A 12278-nucleotide genomic window follows, 5' to 3' on the forward strand; every position below is an offset into this window, starting at 1 on the left:
TCCTGAAGGACCGTTTGGCTAATGTTCTGCAGCAAACTTTTGTTTGTTCGCGAGAAGGTTTTAGAGAGAACAGGAGATTGACCTCGGAGACGTTCAAGTGAGAACCCGAAAATGAAACCAAGTGTGGATGTTCTGCAAAATGTCGTATCCACAAAGACATTGTTTCGAAGCGTTGGTATGTGACCGTATTTGAATTTGTGCATGACCACGAGTTGTTGGATGGTTTGTTGTGTGGTCTTTTACCGGCACATAGAAAGCTAACACCAACTGATTTGATTGAGATTGAAAAGTATAGGAATGTTGGTGTAAGACAATATCAAACGTATGGTGCAATGGCTAATTCATCAGGTGGTTTTCACAAGGTAGGTTTTGTGAAAAAGGATTTGTATAACCAATCACGAAAACAAAGGAAATCAATTTCATATGACTCTTGCGGTGCACTGAAGTATCTTCATATGCTTCGTACGAAAGACCCTTTAATGTATGTTGCACATAATGTAGACAAAGATAAGAGGCTTGAAAGTGTTTTTTGGTGTGATGGAGAAAGTGTATGAATTATGAAATTTTTTGTGATGTTTTGGCCTTTGATGCAACCTATAGGAAAAACAAATACTGCCCGTTTATTATTTTCTCAGGTGTTAATCATCATAATCAAATTGTTGTCTTTGCGACAGGTTTAGTTACGAGAGAGACGGAAGAGACATATGTTTGGTTGTTGGACCAATTCGTGACTGCTATGAATGGTAAGGCTAATTTATCTATAATAACTGAAGGTGATGTTGCAATGAAAAATGCCATAAAGAGTATATTTCCAACAGCACATCATAGATTATGTGCTTAGCATATTCTATGGAACGCATCATCGAATGTTAGGATTGTTGATTTCATATCATATCTTAAAAGATGTATGTTGGGTGATATGGAGGTGAATAAGTTTGATGTATTTGGATTTTGATCACCTTCCAAAGAATCTGGTTTCACACAGGTGGACAAAGTTCGCTACAGAAACAGTTCGAGCAAGATACATGTCACGACCCAAGAACCAGAATCGTGACCGGCGCACAGACTTATACATTTTAGTCCGACAAGCCTAACGACCAAACTCGACAAATGACATAAATAATTTACAAATAACTATTTTCATCAAAATAATATTTACAGAAATTTGGACAAAGTATCCCCTGTATTTTAAACGTTTCCAAGATATGAATCCTGTCCATAAACCTGTTCCATCATCCAGAAGCTCAAAAAGACAATTTTTACATAAGCGTACTACTCAAAATAAGACACTCTAAACTCCATATAGCTGCAGATACAATGACTGAATATTTACATAAACAAAAGAGCCATCCATCAAGGAGGCCTACCAAAAAGTGGAAATGATGGACTTCGGATCTACTTGCAGCTTCCTACTCAGCTGCTCGGGAATCTGAAGAAAAAAAATAGAAAAAGAAAGAGTAAGCCACAAGGACTTAGTGAGGAGACAACAACCACCACCGACTAGAAGGGAAACACACAAGGGCACGATTATTGCTTTCTCAAATCTAATGTCAATTTATAAAAATAATAACCGTCTGAAATTCTAATAATCCGCAACCCTTTATACACATGAAAATCCACACATTGTATATATTTCCAATCAAATAGGTATACTTCAACGAAAAGTCCAACATCGTAAAGACATGAAGATAACATTACAAGCCTTTAAAAATAAATTGTCGTAAATCAAAATAAAAGCCTTTAAAATATATTGCCGAAATTCTTGATAAAAGCCTTTAAAGAAAATATAGAAAACTCCATTTATTGAAAATAAACAAAATGGGTGAATCGAGAACTAGCTCCATCTCGTTGATAGCCCTCTCCTCCTAATGGTGGCCTTTCCATTGGGGCGGCTCCATCTAACGGATAGCTCTTTTCTCTCGACTCAAAACAAGTGTAAAATATTTTCAATTAGGGAGTTTACCACTCATTGATAGCCCTCTCCTCCTAATGGTGGCCTTTCCATAGGGGCGGCTCCATCTAACGGGGTAACTATACCTAATTGAAATCACATACTAGATGCACCTAGGTCGTCGCAATAATTATCATTTTTCTCAAAACATATAGCTTTAAAACCACAATTCATAAAATATCAAACTTGTCCAAGCACACAATAATATCCCAATTTATAATTCTTTGCTTATAAGTCACAGATAAAATCCAAATAGAGACCACAATAATATCATTGACTTTAAACATGTATCAAAACGAGAAAAATATTCGAAGGGTGTGTTCCCCATTTTTGTAAATACTTTGACATATAAAATCATAAAAATATCAATAATAACGATATTGAAAATAAGCGATAATGATCGTCATCAACTCACAGTTATGACGAATCGACTAAGTGTGCTCCAATCACCCCGGGAGAAGCATGTGAAGCGTCCGACATCGTTTCCGAGCATCAATAATATTTACACATAAATTAGAAACTCATTCTGGAACTTTAGTAGCACTAGATGACCATGAAATGCAAGTTGAATATGTATATGTATATTATAGCATTACTGATAACATATAGGCTTTCAGAACGTATTAATTTATTCCAACTTTTGTTTTAGACAGAATAGCATAAGCAATATGTCTGCAAGGAACGAATAGCAAAAACAATATGCCTACATTGCTGAAATTATATAGAACCATTCAAATCAAATTAAAGTATGTATTATTTTCATATGTTGAGTTATATATAATCTACCCTCTAAAATTAATTTCTAACTCAATAGTCATGTCTAACTATGCACTAATTGAAATGTATGTTGATAAATATACCTCAATGAGCAATTACTAAGAGTGGGTACTCCTCTTCTTCACCAAAGCACAAACCCTAACCTTAAAATTCTTCCAAATCTCACTTGTATTATGAAATAGCTTAACTTAGATGTATAACTTTGCTTATGGGTGCTTGATTTGTGGAATAGATTTCATGATTTGAAAGAAAATTGGAAAAGGAAGAAGTGAAGAAAATGAGGAACAGGGAGGATGACGAGGGTATATGGGAGACGAGGGTATATGGGAAAGAAATGAATAGGAGGGAGTGTGTTTTGTAGAAGATTCCACCGTGTTCTGTTTTTAATATCATTATTATTTAACTATTTTTTTTCCTTTCCCTCACGTGTGTGTGTTGTGTTACTATATATATAATTATTATTAATACTTATTTATTTTAGTTTATTTTCCTTTCAAATAAATGAAACGGTGTGTTTCAATCTTCCCCCTTAAGAAAATTTGTCCCCAAATTTTTTGTTTATATATCATAAACACCACTAACCTTGATTTTTGAATAAGTGTGGGTACTTTTCACGCATTACTTCTTCGGGTTCCCAAGTGGTTTCTTCGCCGGACGGTCCTTTCCAAAGAACCTTCACCGAAACAATATCTTTTGAGCGTAAACATCTCACTTCCTTATCTACTATAGCTACCGGATGTTCGGTGTATGACAAATTCTCATCCAATTGCACATCTTCATGACTAATCACATGAGAAGGATCATAAAGGTATTTTCGAAGCATAGAAATATGAAAGACCGGATGAACTCCCGAGAGATCAGGTGGAAGTGCTAATCGATAAGCTACATGTCCGACTCTCTCCAAAATCTCAAACGGCCCAATGAACTTTGGAGTTAGCTTGCCCCTTTTTCCAAACCGCAAAACACCCTTCATTGGTGAAACACGTAAAAATTCATGCTCCCCCATAGTGAACTCTAAGGGACGTCGCCTCTTATCAGAATAAGATTTTTGCCTACTCTGAGCAGTTACTAAGTGATCTCGAATCAACTTAACCTTGTCAATGGCATCTTGAATCAACTCGGGGCCTACTAACTTAGCTTCTCCAACTTCAAACCATCCTACAGGAGACCTACATCGCCTGCCATACAATGCCTCAAAAGGTGCCATTTGGATACTTGATTGGTAACTGTTGTTGTATGCAAATTCCATCATAGGCAAATATCGATCCCAACTTCCTCCAAGATCAAGAACACAAGCACGAAGCATATCCTCTAAAATTTATATAGTTCTCTCAGATTGACCATCAGTTTGAGGATGGAAAGTTGTACTAAGATTTAAACGTGTTCCCAATGCGGCTTGAAAAGACTTCCAAAACTGCGCAGTAAATTGAGCACCACGGTCAGAGATAATAGAGATTGGTACACCATGCAAAGAGATAATCTCCTCTAAATAAATCTTAGCATACTGGGAAGCAGTATAGGTAGTCTTCACAGGTAAGAAATGTGCAAACTTGGTCAAACGGTCTATAATCACCCATACGGAGTCATAACCCTTCTGAGTCCGTGGTAAACCTGTAACAAAATCCATAGCAATGCCTTCCCATTTCCATTCAGGTATTTCAATAGGTTGCAGTAAACCTGCAGGCTTCTGGTGTTCAGCCTTCACTTGCTAGCACAGTAAACATTTAGAGACAAAATCCGCTACATCTCTCTTCATTCCTTCCCACCAATAAAATTCTCGTAAATCTTGATACATCTTATTATAACCTGGATGAATAGTATAAGAAGAATGATGAGCCTCCTGTAAGATTTTTCTTCTTAAATCACCAACATTTGGAGCACAAATTCGAGACTTCAACCACAAAACACCATCAGAGTCAACTGAGAAGTTTGAAATTTTACCATCTCGCACATCAGCCACCATCTTCATCAAATTTGAATCTTGACTTTGAGCCTGTTTGATATCATCAGTTAAGGTAGAACGAATTTTCATGTGGGCTAACAATGTCCTTGAATGACCAATCTCAAATTGAACTCCACTTTCAACAATTTCTTGAAATTCTTTAACTATAGGCCTTTTAATTGTTGTCAAATGAGCAAGACTACCCATGGATTTCCTACTTAAAGCATCTGCAACAACATTAGCTTTACCAGGGTGATATAAGATCGTGCAATCATAATCTTTCAAGAGCTCTACCCATCTTCTCTGTCTTAAATTCAAATGTCGCTGCTCAAAAATATACTTAAGACTCTTGTGATCGGTGTAAATCTCACAAGTCTCTCCATATAGGTAATGCCTCCAAATTTTAAGAGCGAAAATCACTGCTGCCATCTCTAAATCATGTGTAGGATAGTTCTGCTCATGCCTTTTAAGTTGTCTAGATGCATAGGCGATAACTTTACCATGCTGCATAAGAACACAACCAAGACCAACTCTAGAAGCATCACAGTAAACAACAAAACCTCCACCACTCGTTGGTAATGCCAAAATAGGTGCTGAAATCAAACATTCCTTTAACTTTTGAAAGCTTTCTTCACATGCATCGGTCCATTTAAACTCAACTTTCTTTTGGATCAATCTAGTTAATGGAAACGCAAGTTTGGAAAAATCCTTCACAAAACGACAATAATAGCCAGCTAAACCAAGAAAAATTCGAATCTCCTTCACTGAAGTGGGTCTAGGCCAATTATGCACTGCCTCAACCTTGCTTGGGTCGACACTTATTCCATTCTTTGATACAATACGTCCTAGAAACGCCACACTCTCCAGCCAAAATTCGCATTTAGAGAATTTGGCGTACAACTGTTTCTCCCTTAAAGTTTGTAAAACCAACCTCAGATGTTGCTCGTGCTCCTCTTTACTCTTGGAATAAATAAGGATGTCATCAATAAAAACAATCACAAATCGATCCAAGAATGGTTTAAAAACACGATTCATCAAATCCATAAAAGCAGCTGGAGCATTTGTAAGCCCAAAAGGCATAACAAGAAATTCATAATGTCCATAACGTGTGCGAAAAGCCGTCTTAGATATATCCTCATTCTTAATCTTCAATTGGTGATACCCAGATCGTAAGTCAATCATAGAAAAACACTGGGCACCTTGAAGTTGATCAAACAACTCATCAATATGGGGTAAAGGGTATTTATTCTTTATAGTCACCTTGTTCAACTGTCTATAGTCTACACATAATCGCATGGATCCATCTTTCTTCTTTACAAATAATACTGGTGCACCCCATGGAGAAGTACTAGCTCGAATAAAACCCTTGTCAAGAAGATCTTGTAGCTGCTCCCTTAACTCCTTTAATTCTGCTAGGGCCATTCGGTAAGGAGGTATAAATATGGGCTGAGTGTCAGGAATTAAGTCTATAGAGAACTCAATTTCCCTATCAGGTGGTAATCCTGGAAGTTCTTCTGGGAAAACATCTGCAAACTCACACTATGGGAACATTTTCTAATTTTTCTTCACCCGCTTGGATATTCCTAATCAATGCTAAGTACCCTTGACAACCTCTTCTTAGCAGTTTGTTAGCTCTCAATGATGAGATTAAATTGATTGGTACCCAATTGCGTTCTCCTTGAAATGAGAAGGTTGCTTCCCCAGGTGGTTTAAACTTCACTACTTTATTACGACAGTCTACGGTGGCATGATGTAAAGACAACCAATCCATACCCAGAATCACATCAAAATCTACCATATTAAGGACTACTAGATCCACGGGTAACACTTTGCCCTCAATAGATACATCACAAGAACAATACACAAACTTTGCTAGCACATTATCACCAACAGGTGTAGTCACAACTAAGGTATCATCTAGAAAAGATGAACTTTTACCAAGTCGAGGAGCAAAGTATAATGATACAAAAGAATGTGTAGCTCCAGGGTCAAACAAAACATAGGCATCTTGGGAACAAACAGAAAGTGTACCTGTAACCACTGCATTAGATGCCTGAGCATCTTGACGGGTCAAAGCAAAAATTCGAGCATGACATCTTCCTGCTTGTGACTGACCTCTACCTACATGTTGAGATGCTCCTGAACCTCGAACAAAAGAATTTCCCCCTTGTCTGACAGGTGCAGTAGGTGTATGAGAAGATGCTAATGCTACAGGTGCTGATGCACGACTAGATGATGGTTGTGTTGTAGGTACGGGACAATTCTTCTTAATGTGACCTTTTTTACCACATTGAAAGCACTCTCTGTCATCATTAAAACAAGTTCCAGAATGAAATCTACCACATACAGAACAAGCTCTAGTTGTACCACTAGAATGCCTATGAGGAAAAGTAGATCTCGTTGATCCCCGATGGCTCGACCTATGACTTTGCACTGTACCAGATGATTGTGCACTAAAATCACCCTTATGTGATACTGATTTTTGTTTCCCTTGATAACCAAACATAGATCCACCCCCACGATTAGAATAATTACTATAAGACCCTTCCACTCGTTGTTTCTTATGAGAATCTTGTCTATTACCTCCTTTATCCTTCTATCGCTGCTCAACCTGAAGTGCTAAACTCAAAACATCCGCAAAAGTCTGACAATTAGAACTGACCAATGATCTGAATATGTATTCCCTTAACCCTCTAATGAACTTCTTGATACACATCTCTTATGTGATATGGTAGGGAGCATGCCTAGAAAGCTGTGTAAAACGGGCACTATACTCTGAAACCGACATTCCCTCTGTTTGCTCGAATATCTCAAACTCATGAGCTAACTAATCTCTAACACTTTCAGGAAGAAAACGAGCCATAAATAATTCAGAGAATTCTTTCCATGCCATGGGAGGTGATCCCATTTGTCTTCCAGTTGTCACTATGTCAAACCAGTCATGTGCCACACCTTCTAATTGATAAGATGTCAATTCCATTGCCCTTACATCTGAACATCCCAATGCTCTCCATAACCTCTCTAGTCCATCGATGAATCGTTGTGGATCTTCACTCACATTAGACCTGGAAAAAGTGGGTGGTTTAAGTTTCCAAAATTCTGCTAAAGTATCCCACTTGTTGGAGCTGCCATTACCTGATTAACTTGTCTAACTTCTTGCTGAGCGTCAAAATTTTCATTTCTTTGGTTTCCTTGTTGCTGCCCAGCAACAATTCCAATAAGTTGTTGCACAACCTGTTGTAAACCCTGTAAGTTAGCATCTTCCACAACTGGATTTCCACGTATTCTTCTAGGAACCTCAACATTGACTAACCCTTCAACAGAGGCATGTCTATCTGCATTAACTCCACGTCCTCTAACGTTAACCCCACGTTTACCTCGACCACAACCTCGACCTCTTTGACGTGTGCCTTGAGGAGGTGCGTTGGACTCATCAACAACTTCCCTTCTAGTACCGCTCCTAGTCCTGGGTGGCATCCTCACCTAATAAAGTAACATTGATTAGAAAGAGAAGCAGACATCGAGGAAAGTGACACCAATCAAAGACCACATTAATCAAAGACACAAATTCAGACAACAAATGAGACTATCATAGAGTTCTAATAGCTTTTTGCAAGTAAATTGTGTCGCGGTTCATAATTTACGAGCAAAAATCTATTATCACTCTATTTCTGCAGCTATTTGGACCTAAAATCGGGCTCTGATACCAACTTTGTCACAACCCAAGAACCAGAATCGTGACCGGCGCACAAACTTATACATTTTAGTCTGGCAAGCCTAACGACCAAACTCGACAAATGACATAAATAATTTACAGATAACTATTTTCATTAAAATAATATTTACAGAAATTTGGACAGAGTATCCCCTGTATTTTAAACGTTTCCAAGATATGAATCTTGTCCATAAACCTGTTGCATCACCCAGAAGATCAAAAAGACAAGTTTTACATTAGTGTACTACTCAAAATAAGACACTCTAATCTCCATATAGCTGCAGATACAATGACTTAATATTTACATAAACAAAAGAGTTAGTAGATTAGTTAGAGCAATTAACTCTAACCAATTTTTGTATATAGGAACACTCATTGTACTATCTCATTATCTTTTATCAATTTAATTTATTTAGATATGAATCTTTATGAGTATCTCTCTAATGAATGGAACTATGTTTACTTTCTTGCTAGATATTGCTTATATTTCTACTCATGGTATGCAAGGGTAAATGGATTTTATGTTCGGAAGACACAAGTCCCGAAGGACCATTTGGCTAATGTTCTACAGCAAACTTTTGTTTGTTCGCGAGAAGGTTTTAGAGAGAACAGGAGATTGACCTCGGAGACGTGCAAGTGAGAACCCAAAAATGAAACCAGGTGTGGATGTTCTGCAAAATGTCGTATCCACATAGACATTGTTTCGAAGCGTTGGTATGTGACCGTATTTGAATTTGTGCATGACCACGAGTTGTTGGATGGTTTGTTGTGTGGTCTTTTACCGGCACATAGAAAGCTAACACCAACTGATTTGATTGAGATTGAAAAGTATAGGAATGTTGGTGTAAGACAATATCAAACGTATGGTGCAATGGCTAATTCATCAGGTGGTTTTCACAAGGTAGGTTTTGTGAAAAAGGATTTGTATAACCAATCACGAAAACAAAGGAAATCAATTTCATATGACTCTTGCGGTGCACTGAAGTATCTTCATATGCTTCGTACGAAAGACCCTTTAATGTATGTTGCACATAATGTAGACAAAGATAAGAGGCTTGAAAGTGTTTTTTTGGTGTGATGGAGAAAGTGTATGAATTATGAAATTTTTTGTGATGTTTTGGCCTTTGATGCAACCTATAGGAAAAACAAATACTGCCCGTTTATTATTTTCTCAGGTGTTAATCATCATAATCAAATTGTTGTCTTTGTGACAGGTTTAGTTACGAGAGAGACGGAAGAGACATATGTTTGGTTGTTGGACCAATTCGTGACTGCTATGAATGGTAAGGCTAATTTATCTATAATAACTGAAGGTGATGTTGCACAAACTTATACATTTTAGTCCGGCAAGCCTAACGACCAAACTCGACAAATGACATAAATAATTTACAGATAACTATTTTCATCAAAATAATATTTACAGAAATTTGGACAGAGTATCCCCTGTATTTTAAACGTTTCCAAGATATGAATCATGTCCATAAACCTGTTCCATCATCCAGAAGCTCAAAAAGACAATTTTTACATAAGCGTACTACTCAAAATAAGACACTCTAATCTCCATATAGTTGCAGATACAATGACTGAATATTTACATAAACAAAAGAGCCATCCATCAAGGAGGCCTACCAAAAAGTGGAAATGATGGACTTCGGATCTACTTGCAGCTTCCTACTCTGCTGCTCGGGAATCTGAAAAAAAAAATAGAAAAAGAAAGAGTAAGCCACAAGGACGTAGTGAGGAGACAACAACCACCACCGACTAGGAGGGAAGCACACAAGGGCACAATTATTACTTTCTCAAATCCAATGTCAATTTATAAAAATAATAACCGTCTGAAATTCTAATAATCAGCAACCCTTTATACGCATGAAAATCCACACATTGTATATATTTCCAATCAAATACGTATACTTCAACGAAAAGTCCAACATCGTAAAGACATGAAGATAACATTACAAGCCTTTAAAAATAAATTGCCGTAAATCAATATAAAAGCCTTTAAAATATATTGCCGAAATTCTTGATAAAAGCCTTTAAAGAAAATATAGAAAACTCTATTTAGTGAAAATAAACAAAATGGGTGAATCGAGAACTAGCTCCATCTCGTTGATAGCTCTCTCCTCCTAATGGTGGCCTTTCCATTGGGGCGGCTCCATCTAACGGATAACTCTTTTCTCTCGACTCAAAACAAGTGTAAAATATTTTCAATTAGGGAGTTTACCACTCATTAATAGCCCTCTCCTCCTAATGACGGCCTTTCCATAGGGGCGGCTTCATCTAACGGGGTAACTATACCTAATTGAAATCACATACTAGGTGCACCTAGGTCATCGCAATAATTATCATTTTTCTCAAAACATATAGCTTTAAAACCACAATTCATAAAATATCAAACTTGTCCAAGCACACAATCAAATCCCAATTTATAATTTTTTGCTTATAAGTCATAGATAAAATCCAAATAGAGACCACAATAATATCATTGACTTTAAACATGTATCAAAACGAGAAAAATATTCGAAGGGTGTGTTCCCCATTTTTGTAAATACTTTGACATATAAAATCATAAAAATATCAATAATAACGATATTGAAAATAAGCGATAATGATCGTCATCAACTCACATTTATGACGAATCGACTAAGTTTGCTCTCCAATCACCCCGGGAGAAGCATGTGAAGCGTCCGACATCGTTTCTGAGCATCAATAATATTTACACATAAATTAGAAACTCATTCTGGAACTTTAGTAGCACTAGATGACCATGAAATGCAAGTTGAATATGTATATGTATATTATAGCATTATTGATAACATATAGGCTTTCAGAACGTATTAATTTATTCAAACTTTTGTTTTAGACAGAATAGAATAAGCAATATGCCTGCAAGGAACGAATAGCAAAAGCAATATGCCTACATTGCTGAAATTATATAGAACCATTCAAATCAAATTAAAGTATGTATTATTTTCATATGTTGAGTTATATATAATCTACCCTCTAAAATTAATTTCTAACTCAATAATCATGTCTAACTATGTACAAATTGAAATGTATGTTGATAAATATACCTCAATGAGCAATTACTAAGAGTGGGTACTCCTCTTCTTCACCAAAGCACAAACCCTAACCTTAAAATTCTTCCAAATCTCACTTGTATTATGAAATAGCTTAACTTAGATGTATAACTTTGCTTATGGGTGCTTGATTTGTGGAATAGATTTCATGATTTGAAAGAAAATTGGAAAAGGAAGAAGTGAAGAAAATGAGGAACAGAGAGGATGACGAGGGTATATGGGAAAGAAATGAATAGGAGCGAGTGTGTTTTGTAGAAGATTCCACCGTGTTCTGTTTTTAATATCATTATTATTTAACTATTTTTTTTCCTTTCCCTCACGTGTGTGTGTTGTGTTACTATATATATAATTATTATTAATACTTATTTATTTTAGTTTATTTTCCTTTCAAATAAATGAAACGGTGCGTTTCAATACACGGATGGTTCACAATATTGGGATTCTCAAATTGCTTCAAGATATGCGGGAATTATTCAGTTGTCGAAGGATGTGGCTGAGAGGGTTTATCAAGATGTAGAAGAGTACAACCGCATTGTAGATTTTCTTAGTGCTGAACTTTTGAGGTTGAAGAATAAAACAACACATGTTGGTATTAGGGATGTCAATGGGTATCCTTGGGTACAAGTAGTATGATATCCATCCCCGTACCGTTTGATAATTATGGTACCCGTGCCCGTCCCTGTATCTGTGCGGGTATCTCTATACAGGTAATCCGCGGGTATTTAGATACCCACAGATATTCGCGGATACCCATGGATTTTTGAATTAATTTTTTGTACAAATAAAAATGTTTAATTACCTACAAACGTCAAC

General features: G+C 36.7%; 1 long non-coding RNA gene across 1 annotated transcript; it reads right to left on the minus strand.

Annotated features, from left to right (window-relative positions):
- Positions 1-1164: 1164 nt before the first annotated feature.
- Positions 1165-2415, minus strand: LOC146954694 (uncharacterized). The gene is made up of 2 exons (XR_015006061.1): positions 2367-2415; positions 1165-1429 (listed from the first exon to the last, which is right to left on the minus strand). It is a non-coding gene; the product is annotated as an uncharacterized LOC146954694 (long non-coding RNA).
- Between the last annotated feature and the right edge of the window lie 9863 nt (positions 2416-12278).

The sequence above is a fragment of the Medicago sativa genome, chromosome 1 (genome assembly GCF_051527215.1).
Source record: "Medicago sativa cultivar Bolivia chromosome 1, Bolivia_mono, whole genome shotgun sequence".
NCBI lineage: Eukaryota > Viridiplantae > Streptophyta > Magnoliopsida > Fabales > Fabaceae > Medicago > Medicago sativa.